The 10,989-nt window shown below is 37.9% G+C and overlaps 1 long non-coding RNA gene across 3 annotated transcripts in view; it reads left to right on the top strand.

The window, feature by feature from the left end:
- The first annotated feature begins 5,026 nt into the window (after nucleotides 1-5,026).
- The window catches only part of LOC129408337 (uncharacterized), a 77,588-nt gene continuing 71,625 nt past the window's right edge, over nucleotides 5,027-10,989 (top strand). For all 3 annotated transcript variants that reach the window (XR_008631892.1, XR_008631894.1, XR_008631893.1), the window contains exons 1-2: nucleotides 5,027-5,097; nucleotides 5,175-5,283. This is a non-coding gene — a long non-coding RNA (uncharacterized LOC129408337). The remainder of the gene's footprint in view (nucleotides 5,098-5,174; nucleotides 5,284-10,989) is intronic.

Below are 10,989 nucleotides of genomic sequence, written 5' to 3'. Positions count from 1 at the left end.
GTGTCTATATGTAGAAATACGATCAGCATTTCTTTATACTGTAGCCTGGTGAGCGTTCTACAAATGGTTTAACTTCCAGAATTTAAATATTGTGACAAAGTTGGCCTTTTTCCCATTAAAGGGCCCATATTACGCCATTTTCTGATAGATGTTGTAAGGTTTCCTCATCAAAAACATATCGTATATGAGTTTTGTTTTGTTTGTTTCACACATGTTTAACACACAAACCCTGCATATTTAGGCTGAGTTCTTCTCTCAAACTGAAATACTTTGTTCTACCTTGTGATGTCATGTTCTCACTGTGTTTTAAAAATCCATACACCTTCACTTGTATGATTTCAGCCTGGAATTGCCCATTTCTACTGGACAAAGAATAAAAGGAGCTGTTAACTTAAAAACTACCACTTCATAACATCACAAGGTGGAACAGAGCATTTTGAGCTTTAGAGATGTAGACAGACTGATAAAGAATTACTCAAACATGAGTGAATGAAACAAAAAACAACTCTGGGTTTGTTTTTAATGAGGTAACAACACTACAACATGACTAAAAGCTAACAGTAGTACATTTTACACATAGGACCTTTAAGTCACATTTAATTGAATTTTACACATTTTCATTTTCCATAGGTTTTCCCATAACCAACTAAACCACTAGATACAATGATCCCGGGTTTGTTTTGTTTAGTTATAGTAGGGTGACCAAATGTCCGGTTTGACATGTCAGTTTTTCACGACCTGTCCTGGTTTTCCAGGTTTTTTTTTATAAAGTGATGCAAATGTGCGGGTTTTCATTATCTTTCATTGGGCCATTAAATTGAGCAGCTCTCGTAGCTCTCTGTGCTCTCAGGAGCGAGCAGACACAAACAGTTGGTCAGCCTGTAACATGCTGAAGCTCAAATGTGCATTTAACGATGAGTTGTACAAGAAATTCCCCACTTTTCATCCCAGTCAGGACAAGTGGGAGGCCATGTGCACAGTGTGCAAAGCAGACACATATGTTTTGGTGTCGGTGAAATTAACGTTTTTTTGGATTAGATACATCCATGCTCTCTACTTACCTGAATCTCCACATGGTCCAAAAAAAAGTGGGCGTGGCTAATGTCAGCCATTTTTAAACTTTGGGGGGTCATGGATCGGACCATGTGGAGGGGAGAACTGGTTTGGGTTCCTTTTAATTACTTTTGTTTTGGTGTCAGTATTTCAGTGTTTATAGATTTATATTCAGTTTTATTTGGTTTAAAAGGACTCAGGCCCTCGTTAATTAAGCAGTTTTATTTTATTTATTGCTAAAGATAAAACCTAATCGTCACCTGTGAAGAGAAATGGTCCTTACCTGGGGAGGTTCTTCCTACTGGAGAGTAAAAAAGGGAGTCCAGTTTATATTATTATTCCTTGAGAGGAGAGGTCGATGATGCCATAAAATTCAGAAAAAAGTGGGAGCAATAATCAATTCATCAGGAAACAGGAAAATTTAAACACTAATTTCAAGGTTAAGATTCAGACACTCAGGATCAGGGTTTGATTTATTATTTTCGCTTTAGTTATCAGTTGATCACTGTTGTTATTTATTTATCTTTTTATTTAATTTTGTTTTGATTATCACTGAGTCGCATTTCATTTCACACTCCTTATCAGTTGGTGGCGGTAATGCACCAGTAGTTGTTTGCCAACTGCCAATAAAACACTACAAGAAGAAGAAGAAGAAGAATTATTATGCCTTATTTGACACCGGTCTCTTGCTATTTTTGCTACTTAGTTAGACTTTATTATTACCAAATATATATTATATTCCAAATAATTTCCCGTGTGGATCAATAAAGTTTGTCTAAATCTGTGTGACTTAAAAAAATAATAACAATAAAGATGTAATTCCAGGTATCACTTCATTTATTTGACTATTTGCTTTACTATAAAGTTTGGACTTTGTGACTCTAACCCGGGTTTCTTCATTTACCTCACACATTGCCATTCTAACGTTGCCAATCAGAAAGGCCTCATATTTCCTACACAAATCCTCTTTAGCTTCTCCTCTTTTTTATCCAAGGCTTGTCATTAGGAAATGTTTTTTACTTTGGATGGAATGATAGTGTCTTCTGAAGTTACCAACTCATTTTTTCATCTAATAACTCCCATTCTGTACGTACAAGAGCACCTCTGAGTGGCATCAGGGGTCCACACTTGCACTTGCCTCATGGTTTTGGTGGGTCTTTAAGTTAGAAGTACAATGTCATGATCAGAAGAGACAACAGGAGGCAGCACTACAGACTCTTATGCACGTTTACTGTAATAAAACCATATCAAAGCTCTATGGTTTTATTTATTTTAAGACAAGATAGTAGGCCAAAGCTTTACTGTTTCATGAGTCTCTTCACATGGCTCCTCTTGTGAAATGTGATTTGTGCATTTTATACGCTAGTGATGACAAGAATAAGACTTTCTATTTGATTTCATGTGTGTATTTTTCAACCTTTAACTGAAAAAGTGATTCACATGATTCCAGACTCAAGTGTTGTAATGAGAGTATGGACAGTATGGGACTTAAAGGTTGTATGGAGGATTTTTTGTTTGTTTGTTTGTTTGTTTCAAATTGTCAATGAAAGTTTAAAATACCATTACAGAGATGCAGCAGCTTTGTAATTATGATGATCAAAAAAAAAAAAAGAATGAAAATCCATCAACTGTGGACGTGTTGAGGCCAGATAAACATCAGCCAATAGAAAACGAGACTCCCTCATTTTCTATTGGCTGTCAGGTTGTCAATCAAATTCCCTAGTGTAAGTGACTCGCCGGCGCACGGGGATTATGTGGTTTATGCAGCGGTTCTTTGAGGCTTTTTTAAACTGTCGCTTCCTCGCATTTCGCACAAAGTTTGTCGAGACGGCGGGCGAGAATCCACGACCAGTTCGCCGCAAAAGAAAGTCCGTTTTTGAGGTCACTGAAAGAAGAAGAGAAGGGGAAAAGGAGCGAAGACAAACTGAGGTGATTCTTGGAGATTTCTTCCACCGATGGTGCGACTGAAGCGGACGAAGGGTATAAAAACTGACGCATCGGTCGATAAATTACCTCTAGACAGGAAACTTCAACAGTGATTCTGAACGCGCACAAGGACTCTCGCTGTATTTCTCTTCCCTTAAAAAAATCCTCTATACAACCTTTAAAATGGCTTTAAGAGGAAGAGTGACCTTTTTTTCTTGACAGTGCAAACTATATTTTGTGGAGGTTTTGACGCTCACAAAAGAACTGTCATTTATTATTTAATTCCAGGGACAAATATAATGATTCTAACATTAGAAAAGAGAACCGAAAATGAAAGAAAAGTCATAGTTTACCTAAATTATTACAGTGTTTGAAATGAAACACTAGAGGGCAGTGTTGCTTAAAGTTTAACACACGTAGACTTCTTTTTTAAATAAAGATCGCTGCATTTATGAGTCTGTCCATTACAATAGCCTCGATTAAGTATTAATGTAGAAGAAGGTTTGCATGTGGGACTGATTTCCCACATTTCTGGACAGCTAAAATGTCCTTACCAGTCAGAGCACTGAGTATATTGTGCTCTCTCAGTAGTCTAGACACGGAACAGTTAGACTACTAGTACTTCAGTAAGTCCAGTCATGTTGAATAAAAAAAAAAAGCTCAAAGAAATGCCCCTTCAAATGTGTAAACCGATAATATATAAAGCTGGCCCAATGTGGTCAAAGCAGGAGGCAGACTTAGACCAAATTTATTAAAAGAAGATCACCCCGCTTGCACAATTAAAAATTGATAGTATTGATAGTTTTTTTAGATAGTTTGAGTCCCATCACATCACATAACATAAAGCTATAAACACAAGTTAACTTAAATCAAAATACATAAATCTAGAAACACAAATGACAGCAAACAGTTCACCCCCCTCCACATGGTCTGACCCGTGACCTCAATCAAAGGTTATAAAAATGGCAGATACTGGACACGCCCCTTTGTCTCTAGCACGTGGTGAATAAGGTAAGTTCTGCTAATATCGATGTGTTTAATGAATTAGCAAATAAAGTAGGTTTAAATTAACAGTGTTTTGTGTGATAATTTAACAAAACAAGATCCCAGGGTTATGTCAAGTTATTTAGTTCTTTTTGGCAAATTAAGAAAAATAATGGGACAAAGTGACCTTAAACATAACGGTGTCTCGCTAATTTATTGTGCACGTTCAACACATAGAAACAACGCTGATGTTCACAGGGAAATCAGATCATCCAAATGAATCAGAACAGGTTTTCTCACATTTCAAAGTGTTGTTTTATTGAAGATGAGAGGGGGAAGAGAGAAAGAAGTTACTTTTGGTTCTCTGTTGGACACATGTCTGAGTGACTGCATGATGTAGCTCTTGAGTTTTCTCTTTTAACATTTTCACACTGTTGAACTCCTTAACACCTAATCAAAAATTACAGTTCACACCTCTTCACATTTGTTTTCTCTTTCCTGCTTTTGCTTTTCACATGGCACTTATATAGTTTCTGAAGTATTAATAAAAAACTTTTTTTTTCCCTCTAACTTTCATGAAAAGCGCTCCCCCTTCTGGAATACGCTGCACTATACAAATAACCACAAGATGGAGTCAAAGTGTCTTAGTTCAGGCCTGTGACCCTGTTTTACTTGCTGTTTTATGGCATACTTGCTCTCTGTAAAGTGATTTTTATCTGTGGAAAGAGCTATATAAAGTTTACTTGTATTTCTACATACAGATGCAACTATGGCTATTTTTAACCTATTCATCTTTTTAAAATCATAGTATGCTGGAGTTGAGCTCTGCAAGCCAGGGTTCGAATCCTGCTCAGCACATCTGCTTTATGTCCTGTGTGAGCCAAAGTTTAGAAGGTGCATCACTCAGAATTAAAGGTTGCTGGTTCGAGACCAGACCCTGGCTGTCTGCAGTGGCTTCAGAACTCTCTAGTTCATAACAATACCATTTAACGCAGTCCTCTGTATTCCTAATTTCAAGAGAAAGTTCACTTTAAGCTATTGAATACAGTCACGTCTTTTCAACAGGTGCAGTTTTTCACCTCCATGTACAGAAGAAGAGTTCTCCAGACCTGCTGGCATTAACGCTGACACAAAGTGAGGCTAAGGATCACCATTTTTATTTTTACCAGAAATACTAAACCGTTTGTGTTTTGTTTTCTGGTGTTTCTCAGAATACTGTGGTCCTGAGACTCCTGAGGCAGAAGGATGTGGGTCTGCTGTCCTCTGCGTCACGACTGACCACGTGAGCCGGATACTGCTGGAGCGGGGAGAGCGTGATCAGTGAGTCTGTGTTCGTTCAGTCTGTGTTCAGTGAGTCCAACTCTGTTTAACAATGTGATGGAATCAGAGCACAAACATCATGTATTTAAGGCTTAAGGTTATGGAACTTTGAGCTAGAAGCTAAAGAGGAATATGAAAGAGGTTTACAAAATACAGTTGTTGTTGTTTTGCCCCATTCAATTAGACAGTGGAGATTACAACATAATTTCAGGGGGTCGCCAGATGATATGGAGAAAAATTCTAAATACTCTCAAGGCTTAACAGTTTTCAGATGCAGTGTTACATGTAGATTCTTATCTCTTGGCCTACTGGATGAATTTATCCATGTTTATGTCCTGCAAATAATATCAAGCAGTAGATATCAGGAGAAACATTGCATTAGACAAGAGAATAGTTAACTCAAGCTTTTGTGTGTACAGTATTTAATAACAAATAGTACAAATAGAGCAAGTCATATCTGGAAATGCATCTTTATTTCCCAAAAATCAAAATTATTTACATTCTATAAGTTAAAGCATTTGTAAAACACTCACCAGGCTGATGAGTATTTCTACGTATGGAGACAGAGTGAGAGAGAGAGCCTTGAATTGGACATGATAATTACGATGAGCCTCTTCTTCCTTTGTAATGAGAAGTGTCCGTGTGCCACTTTGAAGCAGCCTCTCCAATGAAGCAAAGGCCGGAGCGTGCTAAAAGTCATTCTTAAGTGCGCCACCGATGATCCAAAGTAGTTCTGGCGAGGGGGAATCTGTGGCCATACCTATGTAACATTCATATCCTCTCAATTATAAATCACAGCCAGGAGAAGTCTTATGTTCCGCACTGATGAATATTTCAAGTGCGGCGTACACAGATCAGCCTATTGACAAAGGCAGAATACTAATGTCCCCTCCAAGTCTGATTAGGGGTTAAGCAGACTGCAAAGCACATCATTTAGCTCCATTCTTGCCTTTTCCGTACATGAGTTGTTGGAATATAGAGATATGCTACATGCTATAGGTGCCGCATGTTAATGAGAGGAACTTAATGACGTCTGAAACTTTTCAAACTAAGTACAGATAAGCTGGACTTTCATTTCGAGATTGTCCATTGTGCTGTGTGACAAAGACATCCAGATTGTCAAAAGTTTGGACACATTTTTTCACATTCACTACGTTTACATACACGCCAAGAAAACTGGATGATTGCCCTGGTCCAGTTTAACACCTGGACAAACCTCCTTGTCACAGCCACAAAACTGACATTGTGTCTTTAGGCAAGACACTTCACCCACATTGCTTTGTATGTACGTGGTGTGAGCGTGAGTTTGGTGGTGGGTGGAAGGGCCGAGGCCACAAATTCTTCTGTCAGTCCGCACCAAATTGTAAAGTGATTTTGAACATCTGGAAAAGTGCTGTGTAAGACTAATGCATTATTCTTATTCTTAAAACAAATGTTCAAAATGCATGAACACTGAAACTATGATTGCAGTGTTGTGGTTCGAAACGTACACATCCCAATAACACATTTGCATCGCAGTAGGATTTCATTAGGTTCAGACTAGGAGAGACATTCAAATGTACAAGCTAAGAAACACCCATCGTGTGTGGACTTTCACTTTTGCTCATTTTAAATCGACAGATGAATCAAACTATGGTCCCTTTTATAGTAGACGGTAGGGATGTAACAAAAACCGAAATATCGCGATATGGTATCGTCAAAGTTCTCACAGTAATATCGTGGACCATCACATTGTTTTGAATTACAAGTCTCTTTGCTCAAATTAAGAGTTACGGTACAGTAATTGCTAAAAAAAAAAAGACAGAGGGAACTACACAGACCATGATCCTTTGCTCCATTTCAGTGTAGACTATAAGAAGAAATAACAGCTCTAAGCGCTTTTAAGTCTCAGTTCTTTTCAAGGCATTTTAAGAGGAAAAAGTAGCATATTCACAGTTTTGTTAACCTCCACAAAATATCGCAATAAATATCGTACCGCGAGATATATTGTGAGTATATTGCGAAAATATCATACGGAGAGATTTGGATATTGTTACATCCCTAATCGTGAGTCTCCCCACCATATCGTGAGCTTTCCTACGATATCGCAATAAATATCGTACCGTGAAGTTCATACCGTGACAATATCGTATCGTGAGACTTTGATATCGTTACACCCCTAGTAGACGGTTTTCATTGTTTTGGTCTATGATAAGGAGAATGTAAAACGTACTGGGGTTTCAGTTTGCTTTGGAGCAAATTGTTAGTGAGTAACACAGTCAGGGGTATAACACCAAATTTTGTGCCCTGGATACAAATCATCTTGGTGGGCCCACACTACATGTTGTCTAATGAAAAATGCACATTACAGGTTTTATGAGGGGCCTCTCTGTGCACCGGGCCCTGAGTAAACAGTACCTTTTACCCCCTCAATCCAACGCCCCTGAATGTCTGAAAATCAAATGCTCAACGTAAATGAGACGTCACTTATCAATGTCTGCTAAAAGTGTGGCTGTATGATAACTGTTTTTCTATTACATCTATTATTATCTTGCAGTACAAACAAAGCAGCATTTAGTTTTGTGTATGTTTGAGCTAGTGTTTTGTCTAATGATATTTTTCTAAATTTGTAACTTAATTCATATATTCTTAGACCCATAGATTTGACAGTATGAGCATGAAATGAAGGTGAAGCGTTGGGAGAGACATTCTGCTGACGATGCTTGACATAAAAAAATTCAAAAACGATATTAAAGGGTCCATATCAAGCTATTTTCTGATCTGTTATTTTATTTCTTCATCACAAACACACCTGGGGTTGCGTTTTGTTTCATTCACACATTTAACACACTTGTATGCATATTTAGGCCGAGTTCTTCTCTCCGAAAACACTGTTCCACATTGTGATGTCATGTGGTAATACAGGAAAAGGTCCACTGTGTTTTTAAACTCCATACACCTTCACTAGAATCATTTGGACAATATCAGCTCTGGAATTGCCAATTGATACTTAACAAAAGGTTAAAGGGGCTGTTAAATTGAAAACTACCACTACATGACCTCACAAGGTGGATCAGAGTATTTTGAGCTTCGGAAATGCAGAGAGACGAATAATAAAGGATTACTCAAACAAAATGAATGAAACAAAATACAACTCCAGGTATGTTTTTGAAGAGGTAACTACATTCTTACACGGGTTAAAGCTCACAAGAGTCAGTTTAGTGTAATAAAAGTAGATTTTTTTTCTCAATACCTGGAAGTTAAAATAAGATGTAGCACAGTTCTCTTCAGTCCATTATCCTCAATGCCGCGTTAAACTGCTTTGGAAACCCGGGTTACACTACTTTCCCCCCCTCCCTCTCTGGTGCTTTGAGCTTATTCTGGACCGAGAAGAAAAAGTGTGAGTGCAGGTGCGAGTGTCCAAACGCGGAGGAAATCAATATGATGTAAATTATTAAGAGCGGAGGAATGCGCCTGACCCCTCCTGTCTGCACCGGCCGGCAGGAGCAGCTCTGAAGGCTTGGCAGGTGCACTCCGGCTCGGACCAGGCTCCAGTCCTCATTAGTGGCTGAGAGCGGAGCGGTGAGCGGGGAGGCAGGGGGCTCAGCGGTGGGCCTGGCTCTTCTCTCTCTATTCTCACACACACAGATAGAAGTGTGCTTAGGGCTTACATTCAAACATACGACTAAAACAAATGCAAACGCAAATGTTATTAATCAGACAAAAAGACGTGTTTTGTGCATTAGACCGTTAAATGGGGTTATCAAAAATATATATATTCAGAAACTAATACTAAAACTATTATGAAAACTACTACTACTAGTCATCTGAAAAAGTTTTAATAAAAAAATGACATGTATAGGACAGAATTTAACCTTTCCTGGATATTTAAAATGATGTTTAATTATTATTTAACTATAAGATCACATGGATAAGATCACATAACAAACTAACTGCTATTACCATTAAAATGTTTTATTATTGTGGCATTAATCGGTATTTATTTGACTTAGACGGACTTTATTGATCCACAAGGGACATTTCCTGGACACAGTAGCTCACACATCACAATGTATTACAATAACAAAGAGTAAAAAATATAAAGATGGTAATTAAAATTCTAAATAAGCAGCAATAAAAATGGCAAGAGACTGGTGTCAAATAAGACATAATTATATAAATGTATATGTACAAGTAAATAAAGTAAAAAACACAAATGTAGTAATATAAATAGAGTATATTACAGTTATATATAAGAGATCATAAAGAAAATGGTGCAAAAGTAATATAATTGACAGGACATAGGGCTATTTGTTACATAAAGGTGAGTTGTTGTGCAGGTGTATGGAGTTTGGTATGAAATTAGAATTTTCGTTGTTTTGTTGCAATTTCGTTGAATGAATTAGAAATGTTTATATTGTGAAAACACAAATTTAGCTCATCACCCTCCTTTTATATTTTATTGCTTAACTTAAAACATATTTCTAATGGACTGACATAGTAATGTAATAAATGTATTCATGGATTCCAGTCAAGTCGCTTTTTCCTGTTTATAGCCCACATTTTTGTCAAATTGCCCTATTTTGTAGTCTCTCTGAATATGTTCACTTTTTGCAAGATCTTTATTATTGCATAGTCATTTGAATAATACATCATTATTCACAACACACTGGTCTGTTAACGCGCTTAAATGTGGATTTCAAGTTGACAAGTACTTAAATAATCTATGCATTGGAATCACAAGTGAAAAAAAAAAAAACTTGACTGGTGCCACACAAACCACGCACACAAACACACACACACCCACGCACATACATGCATGCACACACACACACACACACACACACACACGCACAGTGAGTGTCAGCCTCTCACTCCAGCCCTGCCAGCGCGCTCCCTGGAAGCTCATTAGTACGTGCACTGATGCATAAGAGCTGGTCATTAGCCGGGCCTTTTTTCCCTCATTTTGCGCCGTCTTCATCCCTGTCTTTCCCCCTGTCGGCTCCAGACTTAATCCAGACTCCCGGATCTAGAGACTCCTGGATCTAGAGACCAGACCAGATCTACAGGCTCAAATTGATACAGATATACAGACTTCAGATAAACAAACCACTGATCTACAGATTCAGATCAACTGACTCAAGATCTTGACTCCAGCCTGATCTACAGACCCCAGATCTAGACACTAAAGCTCTACAGACTTCTGATCTACAGATTCCTGATCTTCAGACTCTAGATAAAGAAACCCTGATCTACAAACTCCTGATCTACAGACTCAAGCTATACAATCATATCAAGACTATATAGGTTCCAGATATACAGACTCGAGATAAAGAAATTGCTGATTTACAGATTCCAGATATATCTACAAACTCCAGATCTACAGACTCCAGTTGATGTGTCGACTCTTGATCTACAAACTCTACATCACCAAACTCCAGATCCACAGATTACACAGATATACAGACTTTAGATAAACAAACCCCTGATCTACAGATTTCAGATCAACTGACTCTAGATCTTGACTCCAGCCTGATCTACAGACCCCAGATGTAGACACTGAAGCTCTACAGACCTCTGATCTACAAACTCTTAATCTCTAGACTCTAGATATACAAATTCCAAGTATACAGACTCCAGATATACAAACTCCTTATAAGTAAGTAAGTCTTTATTTATATAGCACTTTACACAGACATTTTTTGGCACAAAGATGTTTTACAGAGC

The sequence above is a fragment of the Boleophthalmus pectinirostris genome, unplaced genomic scaffold (genome assembly GCF_026225935.1).
Source record: "Boleophthalmus pectinirostris isolate CB_2022bp ecotype Guang Dong unplaced genomic scaffold, ASM2622593v1 HiC_scaffold_1, whole genome shotgun sequence".
Classification (NCBI taxonomy): domain Eukaryota; kingdom Metazoa; phylum Chordata; class Actinopteri; order Gobiiformes; family Gobiidae; genus Boleophthalmus; species Boleophthalmus pectinirostris.
This window is presented reverse-complemented; position numbering and strand designations above follow the sequence as displayed.